Source organism: Pongo abelii, chromosome 11 (genome assembly GCF_028885655.2).
Source record: "Pongo abelii isolate AG06213 chromosome 11, NHGRI_mPonAbe1-v2.0_pri, whole genome shotgun sequence".
Classification (NCBI taxonomy): domain Eukaryota; kingdom Metazoa; phylum Chordata; class Mammalia; order Primates; family Hominidae; genus Pongo; species Pongo abelii.
The window spans coordinates 132,262,776-132,285,098 of NC_071996.2; the positions used below are offsets into that span (position 1 = coordinate 132,262,776).

At 36.2% G+C, this 22,323-nt stretch overlaps 1 long non-coding RNA gene across 2 annotated transcripts in view; it reads right to left on the reverse strand.

The window, feature by feature from the left end:
* Positions 1-22,323, reverse strand: part of LOC129058153 (uncharacterized) — a 159,064-nt gene that overhangs the window by 121,953 nt on the left and 14,788 nt on the right. For both annotated transcript variants that reach the window (XR_008523052.1, XR_008523053.1), the window contains exon 2: positions 11,509-11,558. This is a non-coding gene — a long non-coding RNA (uncharacterized LOC129058153). The remainder of the gene's footprint in view (positions 1-11,508; positions 11,559-22,323) is intronic.

Consider the following 22,323-nt stretch of genomic DNA (forward strand, 5'->3'; position numbering starts at 1 on the left):
CCATTATATATAGTATTGAATCTGATTTATTATAATGTTGTGTAGGATTTTTGCCTGTGTACATAAGAAATATTAGCTTGCAATTTTTCTTTTAATGCCCTTTTCGGATTTTACTATCAAGGTCATGCAAACCTCAAAAATGAATGGGGCCATCTTATATCTTATCTCATTTTCTGGAAGAGTTTTTATAACATTTGTGTGATTTTTTCTTTAAATATTTGAAAAAAAAATAGCCAGTGAAGCCATCTGTTTCAGGAATTTGTCAAAAAATTGTTAATTTCACATTCATTTTCTTTAATGGCATGGGAACATTGATTTGTTATTTCTTCTTTTTTCAGTTTTGAGCTGTGTTTTTCAAGTGATTTGTCCATTTCTTCTACATTACAAAATTTATTGTCATAAAGTTGCAGATAATTATGGTAGATTGCATTGTGATCCCAGTTCTTTCAATACATATGCTTGCCTTGGCCACCTAACTGAGCACAGCCTAATTACTTGAGATCCAGCAGACCCACAGACATGGGAAAGAAAATAAAGAAATATTAGTTTAAGCCACTGAGTTTTGAGATGGTTTATTTTATAATAGTCAACCAATGAACCAAAAAAAATTTTAATTAGCTTGCAATGTATGTGATATGGCTAATTTGTGACCTCCTCTTTTCTTGATAAGTCTTGCTAGAGATTTAACAAATTTATTAATCTTTAAAAAATATTTCTTTTGCTATTGTGTGCTTGCATTGTCTTTAATTTTTGCTTATATTTATTATCACTTTCCATTTACTTTCTATGTATTTTATTTGCCATTTTTCCTAATTCAAATACTAATTCTATTCATTCTCTCACAGAATCCTTATTATCTATTAGACATTTTCATTTTGTCCCAGATGTGTCTATATGCTTTTTTCTTAACATTTCAACTTTTCATATACACTAGGGGTGCATGTGCAGGCTTGTTACATGGGTATATTACACTGAGGTAGTGAGCATAGTACCCAACAGATAGTTTTTCAACAGATTTCCCCTCCATTCCCCCTACTTCTAGTAGTCCACAGTGTCTATTGTTTCCATGTTTACATCCATGTGTGCTCAATATTAAGCTCCCACTTATAGGTGAGAACATGTATAGTATTTTGTTTTCTGGTCCTGTGTTAGTTTGCTTAGGATTATAGCCTCCAGCTCCATCCATGTTGCTTCAGAGGACATATTTTCCATTATTTTATATGGCTATGTAATATTCCATGGTGTATATGTAGCATGTTTCCTTGATCTAATCCACCATGCATCCTTTCTGCAGCCATGTCCTCAAGTTCACTAGTCCTTTCCCTACTCTTTATGATTCTTCATTATCTAACACATTTATCTAACCATCTAACACATTCTTAGTTTTAGTCTTGTTTTTATCAGTTCTCAAATTTCCATTTGAAATTTTTGATGGATTCTGAGTCTCTCCTGCAATTCTTCATATTTTCTTCCATTTTCTTGACAGGTTAATCCAAATTATTTTAAATATACTATCTGAAAACTTCAATATCTAAACCATACATGGATCTGTTTCTATTTACTTCTGTTTTGTCTCCAGTTCGTTGTTCTGTATTTTAGCATATTTCATATTTTTTAGATGCTGGAAATAACAAGTAAAAATTATAGTGATTCCTTCAAAAATGCTTCATTTTCTGTTGAATGGTAAATATAAGTCTAGTAAATCAACTTGATCCTGTGAAAGTTTAGTTTTAGGTGTGGGTAAGAATAGGCTGTTTCAGTTTTTACTTTTTCTTAGGGTATGGCCCTTCTGAGGGCTCAAGAGAAAACTTGAATTGTTTACCAAACAGAATATTGGATACATATGGGGGGCAGAATAATGGCGCCCCAAATATACCCATGCCCTAAGGAGTTATGAATACTTTAGGTTACATTGCAAGAGAAAATTACGTTTGCAGATGAAATTAAGTCTGTTAATAGGCTGACCTCAAGATGGAAAGATTATCTTAAATTAACTGGGTGAGCTATGTGAAACCACAGGGGTTCCAAGTAGAAGAGAGAAGCAGGAAACAGGGAACCACAGAGATGGAGAGAAGCATGGGAAAGATTTGACTGGGTATTGATGGTTTTGAATAATGCAGACAGCCTTTAGAAAATGGAAAATGCAGGAAGATGGATTTTTCCCTAGAGCCTCCAGTAAGAAATGCTGCCCTTCTGATAACTTGAGTTTAGTTCAGTGAAACCCATTTTAGACCTCTGACCTCCAGAACTAAAAGACGATTTTTAATCTGTTACACCTCTACATTTGTGGTAATTTTTTACAGTAGCAGTGAGAAACTAAGATCCATTGCTATGGAGTACATTGTGCAGCCCCTCTACACAAATTCCTGTTGGAAGTGTAACCCCCAATGTGATAGTACTTGGAGATGGAGCCTTTGGGAAGTAATGATGTTTACATGAGGCCGTGAAGATAAGAACCTCACGATGGGATTAATGCCTTTCTAAGAAGAGACACCAGAGAGCTTACTCTCTCTCTGTTCCTCTTTGTCGTGTAGGAACACAGAGAAGGCAGAAATCTTCAAGTCAGAAAGAGAGCTCACTGAAACCTGACCATGTTGGCACCCTGATCTTAGACTTCCAGCCTCTGGAACTGTGAGAAAGTAAATTTATGTTGTTCAAGCCACCTACTGTATGGTATTTTGTATGGCAGCCCAAGCCGACTAAGATACCATCATGTTAAATGGACTTAAATTCTCATTCCCTACCATCAGGCAGTTAGTAAAATTTCTGCTTAGCTCTGTGGCTTTCCAAGTTTTGCTTTCTATTGCGTTTCTTGGAGTCTTACTCTTTTAATATGCATATCTTAGGAGTCCATCTTTAGCTTAAAATAATTTTTTGGCTGATATAGTTGGTCTTCACTGTCCCATCCCTCCAGACCCTCCTATCCATGACTTCGTTCCTTAAAATTTGGATACTCTGAAAGTCCAACCTATGTCTTATGTCTCCTCAGTCCAGTCAGACTATTTTCAGCTTGGATTCCATCTCCCCTTGCTGTCGTGAACTAGAAAATACTCTCAGGGAAAAGATGGGAAAATGTGGAGCTCATATCTTATGCTCTCCTACTTTTACAGTCTACCATTCATTCAGTTCTTATTTACCATGATTATTCATGAGAGCCTTCAAAAGTTGTTTTTTTCTATTATGTCCACATTTTGTAAAGATATCATTAGGAATCTTGGTTTAATTCAGCTACTTAGCCATAACTAAAAATGAACTCTGTTCCAACTAAATTTAAAACATTAATCTTGTATTTTAAGTAGGTTATCTCCCTTGTCTGGATCTAGGAAAGATCATGTCGAGTCCCTCCTCCCCAACCCAGAGATTGCCACAGAATATCATATATTCTTCTAAAAGCTATTGCTTGAGATACTTTATCTGCATAACAGAAAATAACCTTTATTCTCATTGCATTTTCTCTCCTCAGCCTCCCAAGCTTGTTCCCACCTTCCCCCAGCAACCCCCAAAGCCTGTCTCTTTCTCTACAGTTTAACAACTTTAGGCCCTTCTTTGAATCCCGTGTTTTGTATGGCTCTTGTGCTCATATGCACATACTAAATTTGCATGGCTTTCCTTCTGTTAATCTGTCCATTGCCAATATGTTTTATAGACTCAAATTATCAAACATTCAGAAGGAGAGAAAGAAAAATTATCTTTGCTCCTATATATGTTTTTGTCTTTCTGAAATATTATGGATGTTTTAGTGACTTGAGAACTCAAGTGGTAGCTAAAGCGGTTTCATAGCAATAAGGAACTATCCAGTGAATAGCATATAGAGTTTTTCCATACTTTTCGTGTTTCTGTATTTCATTCATTCAACAGATACTTGTTGCATGGTTTCCATTCTGTTCTGCCTTCTCTTCTGGACAATGGGGTTAGGATAGTGAATGAGAAGGTAAGTTCTATGCTACAAAATTTAGCAGGATGGAAATCGTGTGTGTTACAAAGAAAAATAAATTGCAGATAAGGGGAGCCTAACAGAAAGCCAGTTTGCATTAGCTGTTTACTTCACTAACAGATTTTCTTTATAGGTGTAAATTTATTTTATAAAAGGACAGCTTTTCAGAGCTAATTCTGTGTCTGCAGTTTCTGTGAATAACCATCTCAAAATATACCAAAGAAACGTACTTTGGGGTGATGTATTTTAATTTCCTACCCACATTTAGGCCAGAATTAACTGGAAAAATATAATATATCCCTCTCTTTCACTACAAAATGTCAGGATTTATGTCAAACATAAATTAGAGACCCTAATCTCATATCATAATTTTGCAGTATATTGCATATTCCACTATGAGATGGTACTTTTTTTTAAAATTTCTTTACCAAGAAAATAGAAGAAATAAAATAATTAGTAAAAATGGAAATTTTATATTGTCTAGGAAACCAAATTTATTTACAATTAATCACTGTGGATGTGAAAGGAAGGTGGTTTCACATGACTTGAGAACAGGATAGGGTTAAATGTCCTGCTGCTGGCATCAAAGACCTTGCCCATCTCTACTTCCACAACTTTTTGACTCCTAATTAATGTAGTTCCCCTTGAACTAAGCTATTTATAGTTCCCATTGAACTAAGCTATTTACAGTTCCCATTGAACCCCTTTTGCTGTTATTTTTGTTATAGAAACCAGAAATTAAACTTAAATTTAGCTTAAAAATTATAAAATTATGAATAAATATCTTTTCAGATTTTAGTTTGAAGTTTTTTAGAGTATATGTTGTAATTTGATACATTTATAGAATTTGTAAAGATCAAGTCAATGTACTTGCTATATCACCCGAAATATTTATCTTTTTAATGCTAGCATCACTTGAATTTTCTTTTTTAGCTATTTTGAAATATAGACTAGATTACTGTAAACAATTGTCATCCTACTGATCTATCGAACCATATATTTATACCCATTAATCAACTTCTCTTTATCCCTCTTATCCCCATCCTTCCCAGGTTCTGGTAACCAGCAATCTAATCTCTATCTTCATGAGATTCACTTTTTCTTTTTTTAACTCCCGTATATGAGTGAGAACATGTGACATTTGTCTCTCTATACTTGGTTTATTTCAGTTATCAAAATGACCTCCAGTTCTATTCATGTTGCTGAAAATGACAAAATTTCATTACTTTTTATGGCTAAATAATATCCCATTGTATATTATACCACATTTTCTTTATCCATTATTCTGTTGATAGGCACTTAAGTTGATTCATATTTTGGCTACTGTGAATAGTGCTACAATAAACATGTAAGTGCAAATGTCTTTTCGATATGTTGATGTCCTTTCTTTGGAATATATCCTCAGTAGTGGAATTGCTAGATCATATGGTAGTTCTATCTTTAGTTTTTTTGCAGAACTTCCATACTGTTCTCCATAGTGGCTTTACCAACTTACATTCCCACCAACTGTGTATAAGGATTCCCCTTTCTCTGCACCCTTGCCAGCATCTGTTATTGACTGTCTTTTTGATAAGAGCCATTGTAACTGATGTGAGATGATATCTTATTGTAGTTTTAATTTACATTTCTCTGATTATTTTTATATACTTGTTGGTTATCTGTATTTCTTCTTTTGAGAAATATCTATTCAGATATTTTGCCCATTTTTAATTGGATTCCTTGAGATTTTTGCTGCTGAGTTGTTTGAGCTCCTTATATATTCTGGTTCTTCATCTCTTGTCAGATGGATAGTTCACAAAAATTTTCTCCCATTCCGTGGATTTCTCTTCGCTTTATTGATTATTTTCTTTACTGTGCAGAAGCTTTCCACTTGATGTAATCCCACTTGTCTGTTGTTTGCTTTGGTTGGCTGTGCATTTGAAATCTTACACAAAAAAATCTTTGCCCAAAGCAAAGTCCTGGAGCATTTCCCCAATGTTTTCTTCCAGTAGTTTTCATAGTTTTAGGTCATAAACTTAAGTCTATGATTTGATTTTTGTGTATGGCAAGAGAGAGAGGTCTAATTTCATTCTTCGGTATATAGTGAGTTAGTTTTCCCAGCACTATTTATTGAAGACTGTCCCTTCCTCTTTGTATGCTCATGGCACCTTTCTTGAAGATAAGTTGGCCCTAAATGTGTGGACTTATAACTGGGCTCTCTGTTCTGTTCCATTGGTTTATGTGTCTGTTTTTATGCAAACACCAGGCTGATCTGGTTACTGTAGCTTTGTAGTAAATGTTGAAGTCAGGTAGTGTGGTGCCTTCAGCTTTGTTAATTTTGCTCAGGAGTACTTTGGCTATTCAGTGTCTTTTGTGGTCCCACATAAATTTTAGGATTTTAAAATTCTATTTCTGTGAAAAATGTCATTGGTATTTTTTATAAGGATTGCACTGAATCTGTAAATTATTTTTGGCACTATTGTCATTTTGACAATATTACTTCTTTTAATCCATGAGTATAAAATATCTTTCCATTTGGGGACTTTTCAATTTTTTGTCATCATTATTTTATAGTTTTCTTTATATAAATATTTCACTTCTTTGGTTAAATTGATTCCTAGGTATTTTATATTCTTTGTAGCTATTATAAGTGGGATTGCTTTCTCAATTTCTTTTTTCAGATTATTTACTATTGGTGTATAAAATGCTACTAATTTTTGTGTGTTGATTTTGTATCCTGCAAATTGCTGAATTCTTTTATTAATTCTAATAGTTTTTTGGTGGAGTCTCTAGGTTTTTCTAAGCATAAGATTATGTCATCTGCAAACAAAGCTAGTTTGACTTCTTGCATTCCAACTTGAATGACCTTTATTTCTCTCTCTCCCTTCCTTCCTTCTTCTTTCTCTCTCTCTTTCTTTTCTTCTTTCTTTCTTTCTTTTTCTCTCCCTCTTTCCTTCCTTCCTTCCCTCCTTTCTTTCTTTCTTTCCTTCCTTCCTTCTTTCTTTCTTTCTTTCTTTCTTTCTTTTTCTCTCCCTCTTTCCTTCCTTCCTTCCCTCCTTTCTTTCTTTCTTTCCTTCCTTCCTTCTTTCTTTCTTTCTTTCTTTCTTTCTTTCTTTCTTTCATTCCTTCCTTTCCTTCCTTCCTTCCTTCCTTCCTTTCTCTCTCTCTCTCTTTCTTTCTTTCTTTCTTTCTTTTCTTTTCTTTTCTTTTCTTTTCTTTTCTTTCCCCAAAGGGGATATTTCTGCAGTGTGCAATGGTTGGATAGGGGTTTGTGCCCAGAGGACCTGTGGGATGAACTTCCTAGAGCATGGTGCTGCCATACAGCCACTCTGATTAAGCATCTCTTATGGCCGAGTTACAAAAAAGACTTTCCAGAGATAAGATAGTAGTCTTGCTTCCCTCTTTTTTTTCTGCCTGTCCTCAGGGATATTTCTCCCTTTGGGCACTTGTGATGTTTCCTGTGGGTTAAGACAGAAACAGAGCTCTTACCACGGAATTAGAAGTGGTGGGAAAGCTAGTTGTCCACCTTGATCTCACTTTTTCTGGTGTAGAAACTGTCTACTTGGGGAAAAATTTTCCATGTGCTTGGTATCAGGCAGGATACTAGGGGCGATGTCATGGATGTGGAAGTCCTACTCTCTTACTCTCTGCTCAGTTTTTTCATTTCTCTTTGGCCCTGGGTACTGTCTCATCTTCGTATTGAGTTCTGGGACATTTCTGGTGACAATCTTGGAGCTGTATATTTATTTCAGCTTTTCTGTGGCAGGGTGTGGGTAGTGAAGCCGGTTTGTTTCTATGCCACCATTTTGGAGCCAGAAGTATAAATGTTTATTTTCTTGAAAGCAACCCATGAGCAGAGATCTCAGTGCTCTAGATACTCCCTGGTTCCTCCTTGGAGTATAGGATTAATTCTGCAGTTTGGTTCTCATGAAAAAATGATGGTCCTGTGATTTCATCTTTCTTAGGACTTTTGCTTGATTGTAGTACAGGTTGACATTTTTGCTATGTATTTCTTGAAGAAATTTACTTACCTAAATATTTTGGATAACTCTTGGATTGGAGAGATTGCATACTGGAGATATGAGAAATCCTTTTTTTATTATACTGTAAGTTTTAGGGTACATGTGCACAACGTGCAGGTTTGTTACATATGTATACATGTGCCGTGTTGTGCTGCACCCATTAACTCGTCATTTAACATTAGGTATGTCTCCTAATGCTATCCCTTCCCCCTCCCCCAACCCCACCACAGGCCCTGGTGGGTGATGTTCCCCTTCCTCTGTCCATGTGTTCTTATTGTTTAATTCCCACCTATGAGTGAGAACATGCGGTGTTTGGTTTCTTGTCCTTGCCATAGTTTGCTGAGAATGATGGTTTCCAGCTTCATCCATGTCCCTACAAAGGACATGAACTCATCATTTTTTATGGCTGCATAGTATTCCATGGTGTATATGTGCCACATTTTCTTAATCCAGTCTATCATTGATGGACATTTGGGTTGGTTCCAAGTCTTTGCTATTGTGAATAGTGCCACAGTAAACATACATGTGCAAGTATCTTTATAGCAGCATGTTTTATAATCCTTTGGGTATATATCCAGTAATGGGATGGCTGGGTCAAATGGTATTTCTAGTTCTAGATCCCTGAGGAATCGCCACACTGACTTCCACAATGGTTGAACTAGTTTACAGTCCCACCAACAGTGTAAAAGTGTTCCTATTTCTCCACATCCTCTCCAGCACCTGTTGTTTCCTGACTTTTGAATGATCACCATTCCAACTGGTGTGAGATGGTATCTCATTGTGGTTTTGATTTGCATTTCTCTGATGGCCAGTGATGATGAGCATTTTTTCATGTGTCTTTTGGCTGCATAAATGTCTTCTTTTGAGAAGTGTCTGTTCATATCATTTGCCCACTTTTTGATGGGGTTGTTTGGTTTTTTTCTTGTAAATTTGTTTGAGTTCATTGTAGATTCTGGATATTAGCCGTTTGTCAGATGAATAGATTGCAAAAATTTTCTCCCATTCTGTAGGTTGCCTGTTCACTCTGATGCAAAAATCACAAGCATTCTTATACACCAATAACAAACAGAGAGCCAAATCATGAGTAAACTACCATTCACAATTGCTTCAAAGAGAATGAAATACCTAGGAATCCAACTTACAAGGGACGTGAAGGACCTCTTCAAGGAGAACTACAAACCACTGCTCAATGAAATAAAAGAGGATATGAACAAATGGAAGAACATTCCATGCTCATGGATAGAAAGAATCAATATCGTGAAAATGGCCATACTGCCCAAGGTAATTTATAGATTCAATGCCATCCCAATCAAGCTACCAATGACTTTCTTCACAGAATTGGAAAAAACTACTTTAAAGCTCATATGGAACCAAAAAAGAGCCCACATTGCCAAGTCAATCCTAAGCCAAAAGAACAAAACTGGAGGTATCATGCTACCTGACTTCAAACTATACTACAAGGCCACTGTAACCAAAACACTATGGTACTGGTACCAAAACAGAGATATAGAACAATGGAACAGAACAGAGCCCTCAGAAATAATGCCACATATCTACAACTATCTGATCTTTGACAAACCTGACAAAAACAAGAAATGGGGAAAGGATTCCCTATTTAATAAATGGTGCTGGGAAAACTGGCTAGCCATATGTAGAAAACTGAAACTGGATCCCTTCCTTACAACTTATAGAAAAATTAATTCAAGATGGATTAAAGACTTAAATGTTAGACCTAAAACCATAAAAATCCCTAGAAGAAAACCTAGACAATACCATTCAGGACATAGGCATGGGCAAGGACTTCATGTCTAAAACACTGAAAGCAATGGCAACAAAAGCCAAAACTGACAAATGGGATCTAATTAAACTAAAGAGCTTCTGCACAGCAAAAGAAACTACCATCCAAGATGTGAGAAATTCTTACTCTATTGCTTATACAAGTTGAGAACCCCACCCCAACAAATTTTTTTTATAAAAATATCATTGGAACTTGCAAATATGTTATAGTACATGTCATGCCAGATTTTGAATGCACACATTCTTAATGAACTTGGAAAGCATTTTGAATTGGTGTAATTCTGGGTATTTCCATAGGACACTCCAGTAAGTTTTCATTCTCATTTCACGTTCCTAGTTTTACGTCATTTTTTTCTTCTAAATATTAAGCTTGTTTTGATTTCAGGGACCACTGTGAGTAAGATTTGCAAATAACCTTTCCCACTCTGTAAGACCCCAAGCTAACTAAAGTGAAACAAAAATTCTAGAATTCAAAGCTGATCTCCCAGAATCTAGGATACACTTACACCGTTGTAGGTTTTTGAAAGGGAGAATGTTTCTCCATAGAACTGAGGAAGGTCATAGGGAGAGGGAAGTGGGAGATTTGTTTCTAATTAAAAGCTTTCAGGTCATTAATTATGGTAGAGACAGGTGAGACAGAGTGAGATATGGTGGTAAAAAACTAGAAAGACCTGAAATATAAAAGTAAAAGCTTATAGTAGTTTTCTAACTAGAAACTAGAATTTTTTCTAATATGCTAGACATAAAATTCTATAAATGGCAATAAATAAAATGTTACTTTTGTGAACATAAATATGAACCATAAAAGAACACAAAAAAGGAGAAGTGGCATATATATGGCATTTGATATACATAAAACATATTAGTGTTTTTTGATGAAAAGTTTTTTTGTATATTGAAACATGATATTGATATGTACACAAGTATATCTCTTACATCTAGTGAAAAACTTAAAAATAACACCAGTGAAACATAATTTAATTTTAAATATTACAGCAAGTTTTAAACAGCCTTTTTATAATTTGAACATTATTTGTGCTCCAGAATATTATATATTTTACCATCAAAAGTAACAAACTGTCATTATATCCACTTTGAAACACCAGAGAAGACAGTTAATTCATTATCTACGATACTCAGATAACATCAAGTTATCTTTCTCTGCCAGTGAATCTCTTTCATTGAGTAGAAGAGAGTGTAATTGTCCTTGGCACAGACAGGGAAAATACCCTGTGATGTTTTTGTTTGTTTGTTTGTTTGTTTGTTTGTTTTTTAGGGTTCTTTTTTTTTTCTCCGTGTTTATTTATTTATTTATTTTTATTATTATTATTATACTTTAGGTTTTAGGGTACATGTGCGCAATGTGCAGGTTAGTTGCATATGTATACATGTGCCATGCTGGTGCACTGCACCCACTAACCCGTCATCTAGCATTAGGTATATCTCCCAATGCTATCCCTCCCCCCTCCCCCCACCCCACAACAGTCCCCAGAGTGTGATGATCCTCTTCCTGTGTCCATGTGTTCTATGTTTTAAAAACATCAGTATACCACCCTTATTCTCCACACCATAATTATAAAGGATGACTTTTACTGTGAGAAAACCATTTTCCCTTAGTAAAACAACTGCATGACTGTATTTACTTTGGAATAAGCTGCTCTAAATCTCAATACATATTCCCACAGTGTTTATCACAACCAAAAGAAACTCATTTACATTTCATTAAATATTCTTGTATTTCTATATTTTAAAATCTTAATTCTTTCAAGTACTCACTTTTATGTGGTCTGCAGCTTGTATTGTTCTTTCTTCATTTCAAATTCTTACTGAAATAAATTTGATATTTTTATTTATTTTCTCTTCTAGCTGGCCACAAGTAGTAATAAAAGAGTAATAAAAGTATTTCAATGTAAGCTTCATTACATTTCTTTCTATCAATTAGTATGCATTATAATTAGTATCTAATGATTAATTAATTTAATGCATAAACAGTTTTTTTAGACATATACTACATATCAAACATTTTGCTTGGTACTGGGTATACTTTTTTTTTTTTTTTTGAGACGGAGTCTCGCTCTGTTGCCCAGGCTGGAGTGCAGTGACACAATCTCAGCTCACTGCAAGCTCCGCCTCCCGGGTTCATGCCATTCTCCTGCCTCAGCCTCCCAAGTAGCTGGGACTACAGGCACCCGCCACCACGCCTGGCTAATTTTTTGTATTTTTAGTAGAGACAGGGTTTCATCGTGTTAGCCAGGATAGTCTCGAGCTCCTGACCTCATGATCCACCCGCCTCGGCCTCCCAAAGTGCTGGGATTACAGGTGTGAGCCACTGCGCCCGGCCTTACTTTTTTTAAGGCATGGAGTTTGCAAGCTATTTGGAAACCTATGAAAAATATTTATTTATGTATGATACTTTATAAATTTATTCATATTTCCCTTTGGATGACATAAGATATGCAGTTAAAATTTCAACTAATGTAATGTTTTTTCTTTGTTTTTACAAAAGCTTTAAAGTGAGAGAGGGGAGGATTAAATTATTTTAATTTGATATAAATAGCATTTTAATCTGTTATTTCCTATCAAGCCAAAATTTTTACCTTTTTCAAATATTTCAAATTCTATTGTGTGGATATGAAGTGTTTTACAGTTATTGATGACATGTTAGTAAATTTCATTTTTAAGTGAACACACATCCTCATCCAATACTTTTGAGTCATATCTCAATTTAGAATTAAAATAATAACTTTCTTAATAAATATCAGCAAAGCAGAACAATTTTGAATATCTACTATGTAGAAACCATGTCAAAAATAAGAATATAAAAATTTGTTGGGACATGGTGCCCTAGAGTCAGACATAAGTTTGGATTTTACCTTCACCACTTAGAAGCTTCTTAGTCTTGTTACTTTTCATCTTTGTGACACTGTTAATTCATTTTTTAAATGTTTTATAAAATAATATGCACATCAAAAATTGATGAGAAGATTATATTAATTAATATAAAGTGCAGACCCTATGTGTGGTGAGTAAACACTACATATATATTAGCCATTATTATTAATATTAATTAATGTTCTGAGTATTGATAGGTCAAGCATCTGATACATTTAATTGCCATTTTCTCATTTCTTATTTTTATTGTCTTGTTTTATTGGAAATATAGTTGTTGAATCTGTTTCTTTTTAAAAAAATATTTATAGTTTTCTCACCAAGTCATAATATTTGAGCTTCTCCAACAATCACAGGGCAACTGATTTTCTAAATTATATTGCTATAACAGCATGAGAAATGTAAATCTTTCTACTCAGAGAGGGGTACATATGGAGAGGAAACTCATCTTCGGATGTACATTAAAGAAATGTCCATTCAGTATTCTGCAAAGCAGTTCTAAAGCTATCTTCTCCTAAGTATTTACAGACAAGCAGCGTCTTTCTCCCACAGACACCTCACTTCTATAAAAGTAGAAAGTTAACAGTACCAGAACCATCTAGGTTTTCCACCATCTCCCTGGATTTATGCCCACAGTTGCCAACACACATTTTAGAATCAGAAGTTCCTACCTGCCACTTCCACTACCATAGAACTCAGGGAAGGCCATTTTTCCTCCTTTGGACAGAAATGTGTTCCTAAAATCTGAAAATGCATTTCTTATTTTAAAAAATAACATGTCAGGTTCTGGCACTTTCTAGATTATACTCTAAGCAAAAAAACCAGGTATTGTTATTTTAGACTAACCTATGGATCCAATTATTTATCACATTGTTTCAAAGAAAAAGCGAGTTCTCTCTGCCACAAAATTTAAAAAATTCACTTTTTTTTTTTTTTTTTTTTTTGAGATGGAGTCTCACTCTGTCACCCAGGCTGGAGTGCAGTGGCACGATCTCGGCTTACTGCAACCTCCACCTCCCGGGTTTAAGCAATTCTTCTACCTCAGCCTCCCAAGTAGCTGGGATTATAGATGCCCACCACCACGCCCAGCTAATTTTTTTATTTTTAGTAGAGATGGGGTTTTGCCATGTTGGCCAAGCTGGTTTCGAACTCCTGACCTCAGGTGATCTGCCTGCCTCAGCCTTCCAAAGTGCTGGGATTACAGGCGGGAGCCACCGAAAAAATTTACTTTTTAAATGTAAGTGTTTACACTGCAATCTACTTTTATTCTGTCTTCAATTACATATTTTAAATTCAGATATTTCAAAGTATCTACATCTGTGCTATTCTGAAGTCAAAGTTTTTTTTGGAACTCTCATCTAAAAATTCAATAACACCATGAAGAATCACTATTAATTTTCCTCTAAGATGATAAGTAAAGAGAGAGATGCTAGTGTTTACTGAAGAAAGCTATTTTTCCTTCTCACCTCTACTTATTGAAGATGACAGTACATTTCTCCATGCATAAAAGTGTTATATTTTGCAAACCTTCTGAGGTTTGCAAAATATTAAAAAACTACCTTCCTAAGTCCTAACCCTTTACTGCTACTGCTTCTTTAATGTAAAATTCTCACTTATCTTCCAAATCTCACATCCCAGTTGGTTTCACAGTTGTGCAAGCTGTGTAGTTGCACAGAAGGACTCTGTGTTTTGTTTAATATACTGTTGTTATGATCTTGAAATTCTTAATAATTTTATATTTGAACCTGTGTTTTATAAGTTAAATCTGGTGGGTAATAGAGCACACAGGTGGTCAGAAGAGACACACTCAATGTGCATGCCCATGAACCCTTGATACCCCGTTGACATATAAGCATTTGTAACACCCCCTGAGCACAGAGTTCCTTCCAGTGAACTCAAGTGTGTGGGAGTTCACTGCACAACTTTGTTCAGAGTACAAAGCAAGTGGCTCCATCTAGGACTGAGGACACAGAAGCACTGATAGTTCTAAAGCCACACTTTCTGTTCAAGTCCAAACATAAACTTCTTTTGTTTCCATAAAGAAGGCGGTAGCATTCTAAGATACACAGAGGAGCAAGGAATCCCATCATATCCATGTTATTTTCTAACTGCTTATATTGAAAATAATGAAATAGAAGAAAAGAGAAAGATAAGGCACCCTTCAGTTTTTTTTTTTTTTTCTGTCATTTGTTCATCTGTAAACCAAAGGTAGAGACTATTGGTAGGATGCAAGCATACCAAGAAATATAAAAATAGTTGAGTTAGTTTTGAGCAGCATTTCCACCGTTCTGGTAAGAATAAAATATGTGTGCATGTACAAGCTGAAAATGCAGATTATGTAACTTTGATGATTCCACATATGAGTTAAATATGCATCTAAAAATGGCTTTGCACATTATAAACTGAAAAATTCATACTTTAATTTAATGTTTGTTTTACTGTGAATGATATTAAATAGCAAATGAAAACATCAGGACAAGTCAAGAGAGAAACCATGGAAGAAATGAAAAAGCTTTCTATGTTAGTGCATTCATGACTCCTTTGTCATTAGGTGTTGGAACAAAGGGCTCCCATATTTTTACTTTGCTCTATACCTTACAAGTTATGTAGCCAGCCTCATATGTCAATGTGTGTGCCAAACACAATTAGAGTCAGTAACTCACTTTCGTTTCTTTCCAGAAAATTAATAATACAAGAGTTGTGAATGTAGCTTTGATTCCATGTTAACTAAGTAATAAAAAGTCAAGAGAGTAATTCATTTAAAAGACTGAAAGTTGGCAGTTTTCATTTTATTTACTTGGTCTTTTTTAACCACTGGGGTGTATTCGTTTGATATCCTTCCCTGTGCCACACCCTGCAGTGTGTTTCAAAGTGCATTACAATAGGCATCAAGGTATGCTCCATCTTATCATCTTTCTTCTTGTTCTCCAGCAGGAAGCACTGTGGGATCCTGGGAGTGAGCTGAAACACAGAGGGCTGCCTTCTTCCCTGGGGTTATTTACACCTGCTCTCTAGAAAATGCCCTCAACAGGCAGAAATCTTGTTTAACACCAGAGTGGAAAGTAGACAGTTCACGCCTAGCATCAACTATTAGGCATCAATGATGCATTTGTGTGAACATGCAATTTATTTGCCCCAGATGCTGATCTCATCCAAGCCCATCTTTATAACCATCCTCTGTCAATTCTTCTGGCCTGAGGGAACCCCAAACCATTGCTCCCTGAAATCTTGAATCTGCAGATTCTTGCTTCCAGCCCAGAACTCTGTCCCAACCTCTACCCGTTCCTCACCTGAATCCCTCTAAATACCAAACCTGGCCATTGACTCAGGTACTGAATCTCGCTTGAAACCTCTCCAGTTTTGTCCTGATGCCAAGCTGAGGTCAGTTTTGTCCCTTGGACTCTAATAAATAATCCAATTCTACAGGTCAGTCTATAGCCCAGTGGTGAATTTAGGTGTTGCCTGTCTCTAAGGTGAACCACAGACAGAAATAAGGTACTAAACCAGGTGACAGTGAAAAACAGATGAGTGCGGCTGGGCGCGGTGGCTCACGCCTGTAATCCCAGCATTTTGGGAGGCCGAGGCAGGTGGATCACGAGGTCAGGAGATCGAGACCGTCCTGGCTAACAACAGTGAAACCCGGTCTCTACTAAAAATACAAAAAATTAGCTGGGCGTGGTGGTGGGCACCTGTAGTCCCAGCTACTTGGGAGGCTGAGGCAGGAGAATGGTGTGAACCTGGGAGGCGGAGCTTGCAGTGAGCCGAGATCATGCCACTGCACTCCAGCCTGGGCCACACAGTGAGACTCCGTCTCAAAAAAAAAAAAAAAATAGAGTAGTGCAAATCAGAGGAATGAAGCTACTAAGTGAAACTTTTAATAAGCTATTCTTAGTGTAATTCAATTATTCAGCAAGTATTTACTGAGTGACTTTAATGTCATAGATTCTGGGATCATGATGAGAAGAAAAAATAAACAAAAATGTGTTCCCTACGTTTGCGGGAATTGCAGTTTAACACTCTGAGATGCTTAAACTGAAGACACAAGTGCGGCACATGCCTTCGTTTTTGAAACTTTTGTTTGTACTTCCATACAGGAGGAAAAGAGCAAACATTAAAAAAAAAAACAAAGAAAAATTCAGAAGCCGAGGAGAGAGGATCACTTGAGGCTAGGAGTTTGAAACTGGCTTAGGCAACATGGCAAGACCGGGTCTCTACAAAAAATTAAAAATTAGCTGGGCATGGTGGTGCAAGCCTGTACTTTCTGATTCTAAAGGCTGAGGTGGGAGGAGCATTTAAGCCCAGGGGTTTGAGGCTACAGTGAGCTGTGATTGCACTACTGCACTCTAGCCTGGGTGATGAGAAAGAACCCATCTCTAAAAAACAAAAACAAAAATAAAAACTACAGGGCAGAGACATAAAGCTGATTACATTAATTTCTCCTTGGAGGACCTAGGTTATAGCAGAGAGATTTAAGAACAAATTTTAAGAAAGGATTTGTTTCATAATTCTATTCTGGGCAATGGTTGAAAAATATTGAAGAAATGAATAAGCTTTCCATAGCATTTTTAAAAAGCTGCAGTGGCATTCTTGAAGAAAAAAAAAAAACTCTCATTACAGTCATTGGTTATTATTTTTGCCCTCTCAGTATCTAAGCTCCCTCCCTATGTTTGTGGAATCTCTCATTATGCAAATTTTGGTGGGATCAATGTGAGCATTTTCGATTCCCTTGAAGGAGGCTTTTGTGCGCAGAAAAGTTATTCAGAAGACAACCTTTTAGAAAAGAATATTTAATTATTAAAACTCCAACTCCAAAAACCTATTCATCTTTAAACTTCAGATTTCAATTTTAAGTTTTATTATTTATAAATTAAAGTTTTGGCAATAATCTCTAGGGGAGCTGTGGTAACTATTTGGTCTTATCTATGCAATTCACCATGTTCCTCGAAACAATTTAAATTAAATTGATACATTTAGTGTTCTTGATTTTCTATTTAAATACTATTTTCTGAGTAACTGAAAAGTCTGAAATACTATGGTCACTTTTACCATCTAATGAATTAAACATAAACGTTATTAAAATAACTTCTCAGATGAATTGATTTAGAGCCCAGGTCAAAGTCTTGCTCCAAGGCAATAGGCATTTTAAGTAATTCAAAGAGTTTGCCTTGATAGAGGCATTTTATGGGAGAAAAGTTGTTAAATAAACATTTATACTGTATTTCTAAAATTCTTGTTGGGACGACATTGGAGGACTGATTGAAGGTCCTGAGGCATTTCACAGGGCATAATGTCAGCTAGGGTATTAGAAGATGCTCTTAAGCTAATTAATGTCTGAGAAAATTGTTCAAGCATTTTATTATGTATGTTAATAATGATCTCCTAGAAGAGGCTCACAATCACATTATACCACAAAGTTCTGCCTCAGATCAAGTTTGGAGCCATTCTTTTTCTTAAGATGATGAATCTTAAATTAACATCCAATATCAATAGTAAATTTCCACTTAAAATTTCAACCAAGTAAATTACCCAATTGAACAATGTTATCTTATTCTATTCTAGCAAATTATCTATGATGTTAAAAATACTTAACATGCTAAATCACACAGAATCCTCCTTAACACAAAAATGGTAATATTATAATTTTGACTTCTTCAAATGTTTTCATAACACATTAAATCTTTCCAGGGTTAAAAGATACTTGTGCCCTAAAGGAGCACTAATGCTGCTAACTGGGCTTATTTACTAACTAGAGATTTCAACTGAGTTTGAGGCCTGGGGCTTTAAATGCACAGGGTATTTTTTCTTCCAAACATTGCTAAGTTCTTTTTTGGAGTTGCTATGCCCAAATCTTAAAGACAATCATGTTTAGGGAAGGCTTTGGTAACTATCTGGTCTTATCTATGTGATCCATCATGTTCCTTGAAATAATTTTAATTGAATTGATAAATCTAGTATTCTTGATTTTCTATTTAAACTACTATTTTCAGAGTAACTGAAAAGTCTCAAATACTATGGTAACTCTTACAATCTAATGAAGAAAACATAAATATTTAATTATTTGAGCTCTCCTAGCCCACATTGTCCATGTCCCCAAATTTAAAATTTAGGATTACCTAATTCTTCCATCTACTAGTGAAAATCTGAAAACTCCACTAAGACCATAGCTAACTTTGATAAATGGTGTTGTATTTCTTTGGATTTTATAATTTAATAACTTTCTGTCTAGTTCTAAAGATATATTGAGATTATTTGAGATTATTGAGAATATTTGAGATTATTGAGATTATTATATTAAGATATATTGAGATCATTCTAGTAGATTCTTCACATCCTGAAGTGATTCTGGAATATTCTGAAGTATCCACTTTGAATGTGATGGGACCTTTTCTTGGGCCAGTCTGGTGGCATCTGTTGTTCACTGACAGCAGAAACAGTGATAATGGAGGCCTTATATTGTGGCAGCAGGTGTGATGGTCACCTGATGGTATCTTGTATGCAGTGTCGGTGGCTGGGCATCCATACCAGTGTGTTCCTATGCATGACCTTGCAGCAACCTGCCCACAAACTTCCCTTGGTTCTTGATCATTTTTCAAATCTGGTTCTGGTTTCTAATAGTTTTCCAATATAATACCTTTATGCTTAAGTATTTGCATTCAAGAACTCTGACATTTAAAATGTTTAAAGTAGAAAGGCTTAATGAAGTCTTAATTGATAATAGATGGCTTTAGTGTTTAGTGATACAATAGCAATTTGTGCCTAGGTATTTCTTTAAATCACACTCTAACTTGAGGGCCATTTTAAAGCATTTTATAGTAAATAGTAAATCTATTCTGTTGCATTGATTGAAAATTAACATGAACATGTATACAAACTAAAAGGTACAAAGCAAATTATTAAAAATGATTACCTTTATGGGATGGAATTATGGGTGAGTTTTTCTCTACTCGTCTGTATTTTTTGATTTTCCAAAACAATCATTTACTATCTAGGTAATTTTTAAAGTTTTACAGTTGTACTTTTATAGAAAATAGTATATCTGACCTAAATATGGCTATTGCTTCTTGATCAAAGACTTATAAATGTCAACATTATCCACTTATGCTGTTGAGGAAATCACCCAAATAATAGACACAAAACCTGGGAAAAGTTAATTGGCAACTTATGAGAAACCATGAAAACTGAAGTGTTGAGAAACCATGAAAACTGAAGTGTAATAAACTTAAGACCAGGCTGGACGTGGTGGCTCACACCTGTAATCCCAGCACTTTGGGAGGCTGAAGTGGGTGGATCACCTGAGATCAAGAGTTTGAGACCAGACTGACCAACATAGTGAAACCCTATCTCTACGAAAAATACAAAAATTAGCCGGACATGATGGCAGGCATGTGTAATCTCAGCTACTCAAGAGGCTGAGACAGGAGAATTGCTTGAAGCCAGGAGGCTGAGACAGGAGAATTGCTTGAAGCCAGGAGGCAGAGGTTGCAGTGAGCCGAGATTGCACCATTGCACTCCAGCCTGGGAAACAAGAGCAAAACTCCGTCTCCAAATAAAATAAAATAAAATTAATTTAAGATCAGTAGCTGCAACACTAGAAAGATGGCAGATCAAGAACAAAGAAAAATCCCGTTTGTTCCAGAAAATCTCCTGAAAAAGAGGAAGGCTTATCCAACCTTCAAAGTCACCCAGACAAAGCAGGTACTTTTGGCAAAGAAGGAGCAGAGGAAAGTAAAAGGGCTTAGATTTAAGTGACTAGAATTGTTCCTACATGATTCCTGGTGGCAGAAACACAACAAGGTTCCTCTCAGACAAGTACAAGTGAAACCTCATGCCCTGGAGTTGAAAGGAATAAACATTCCTTGGCCTTTGTTATATGCATCCAAAGGATTAGTGGCATGAATCTACTGGTGCAGAGAACCATCACAAGATGTATTAGTCCGTTTTCACAGCTGCTATAAAGAACTTCCCTGAGACTGATAATTTATAAGGAAAGAGGTTCAATTGACTCACGATTCCACAAGCTCAGGGAACTTACAATGGTGGAGGAAGGTGAAGGGAAAGCAAGCACATCATACATGGCGGCAGGTAAGAGAGAAGAGAGTGTGAAGGAGAAACTCTCAGCCACTGATAAAACCATCAGATCTTGTGAGAACTCACTATCATGAGAACAGCATGGGGGAAACTGCCCCCATGATACAACCACTTCCCTCCCTTCACACATGGGGATTACAATTAGAGACGAGATTTAGGTGGGGACACAGAGTCAAACCATATCATTCTGGCCTTGGTCTCTCCCAAATCTCATGTCTTCTCAAATTTCAAAACCAATCATACCTTCCAAACAGTCTCCCAAAGTCTTAACTCATTTCAGCATTAACTCAAAAGTCCACAGTTCAAAGTCTCATCCCAGTCCAAGTCGCTTTGGCCTAAGACCCTTTAAAATCGAAAGCAAGTTAGTTACTTCCTAGATACAGTGGGAGTATAGGCAGTGGGCAGCTCCCATTCCAAATGGAAGAAATGAGCCAAAAGAAAGGGGCTAAAGACGCCGTGCAAGTCCAAAATCCAGCGGTATTGTCATTAAATCTTAAAGCTCCAAAATAGTCTTCCCTGCAAATGGAAATCAAAAGTGAGCAGGAGTAGCTATAATCATATTAGATAAAACTAACTTTAAGTAAGAAACAGTGAAAAAATAAGAAGACAGAGAAGGTCATTATATAATAATAAAGGGTCAATTCAGCAAGAGCATATAATTCTAAATGTATATGCACCCAATACTGGAGCACCCAGATTCGTAAAGCAAATATTACTAAATCTAAATAAAGAGATAGACTCCAACACAGTAATATTGAATGTCTTCTACACTGCACTCTTAGCATTAGCCAAATCATCAAAATGGAAAATCAACAAAAAAATAGGGGAATTAAACTGGCCTTTAGACCAAATGGACCTAATAGATATTTAAATAGTATTTTATTCAACAACTACAGAATACACATTCTTCTTGTAAGCACATGGGACACTGTCCGTGATTGAGCATGTTAGGCCACAAAGACTTAAAAAGTTTTTTTTTTTTTTTTTTGAGACGGAGTCTCACTCTGTCGCCCAGGCTGGAGTGCAGTGGCGCGCTCTCCGCTCACTGCAAGCTCCGCCTCCCGAGTTCACGCCATTCTCCTGCCTCAGCCTCCCGAGTAGCTGGGACTACAAGCGCCTGCCACTATGCCCGGCTAATTTTTTGTATTTTTTTTTTTTTATTAGAGACGGGGTTTCACCATGTTAGCCAGGATGGTCTCAATCTCCTGACTTCGTGATCCGCCCGCCTCGGCCTCCCAAAGAAAAAGTTTTTTAAAAATTGAAATCAGGGCAAGTATCTTCTCAGGCCGCAATGGAATAAAACTAGAAATCAATACCAACAGAAACTTTCGAAGCTATACAAATACATGGAAATTAAACAATATGATTCTGAATAACCATTGAGTCAGTGAAGGAATTAAGACAGATACTGAGGCTGAGTGCGGTGGCTCATGCCTGTAATCCCAGCACTTTTGGAGGCAGAGGCAGGTGGATCACCTGAGGTCAGGAGTTCGAGACCACCCTGGCCAACATGGTGAAACCCTGTCTCTACTAAAAACACAAAAATTAGCTGCACGTGGTGGTGCACGCCTATAATCCCAGCTACTCAGAAGGCTGAGACAGGAGAATCATTTG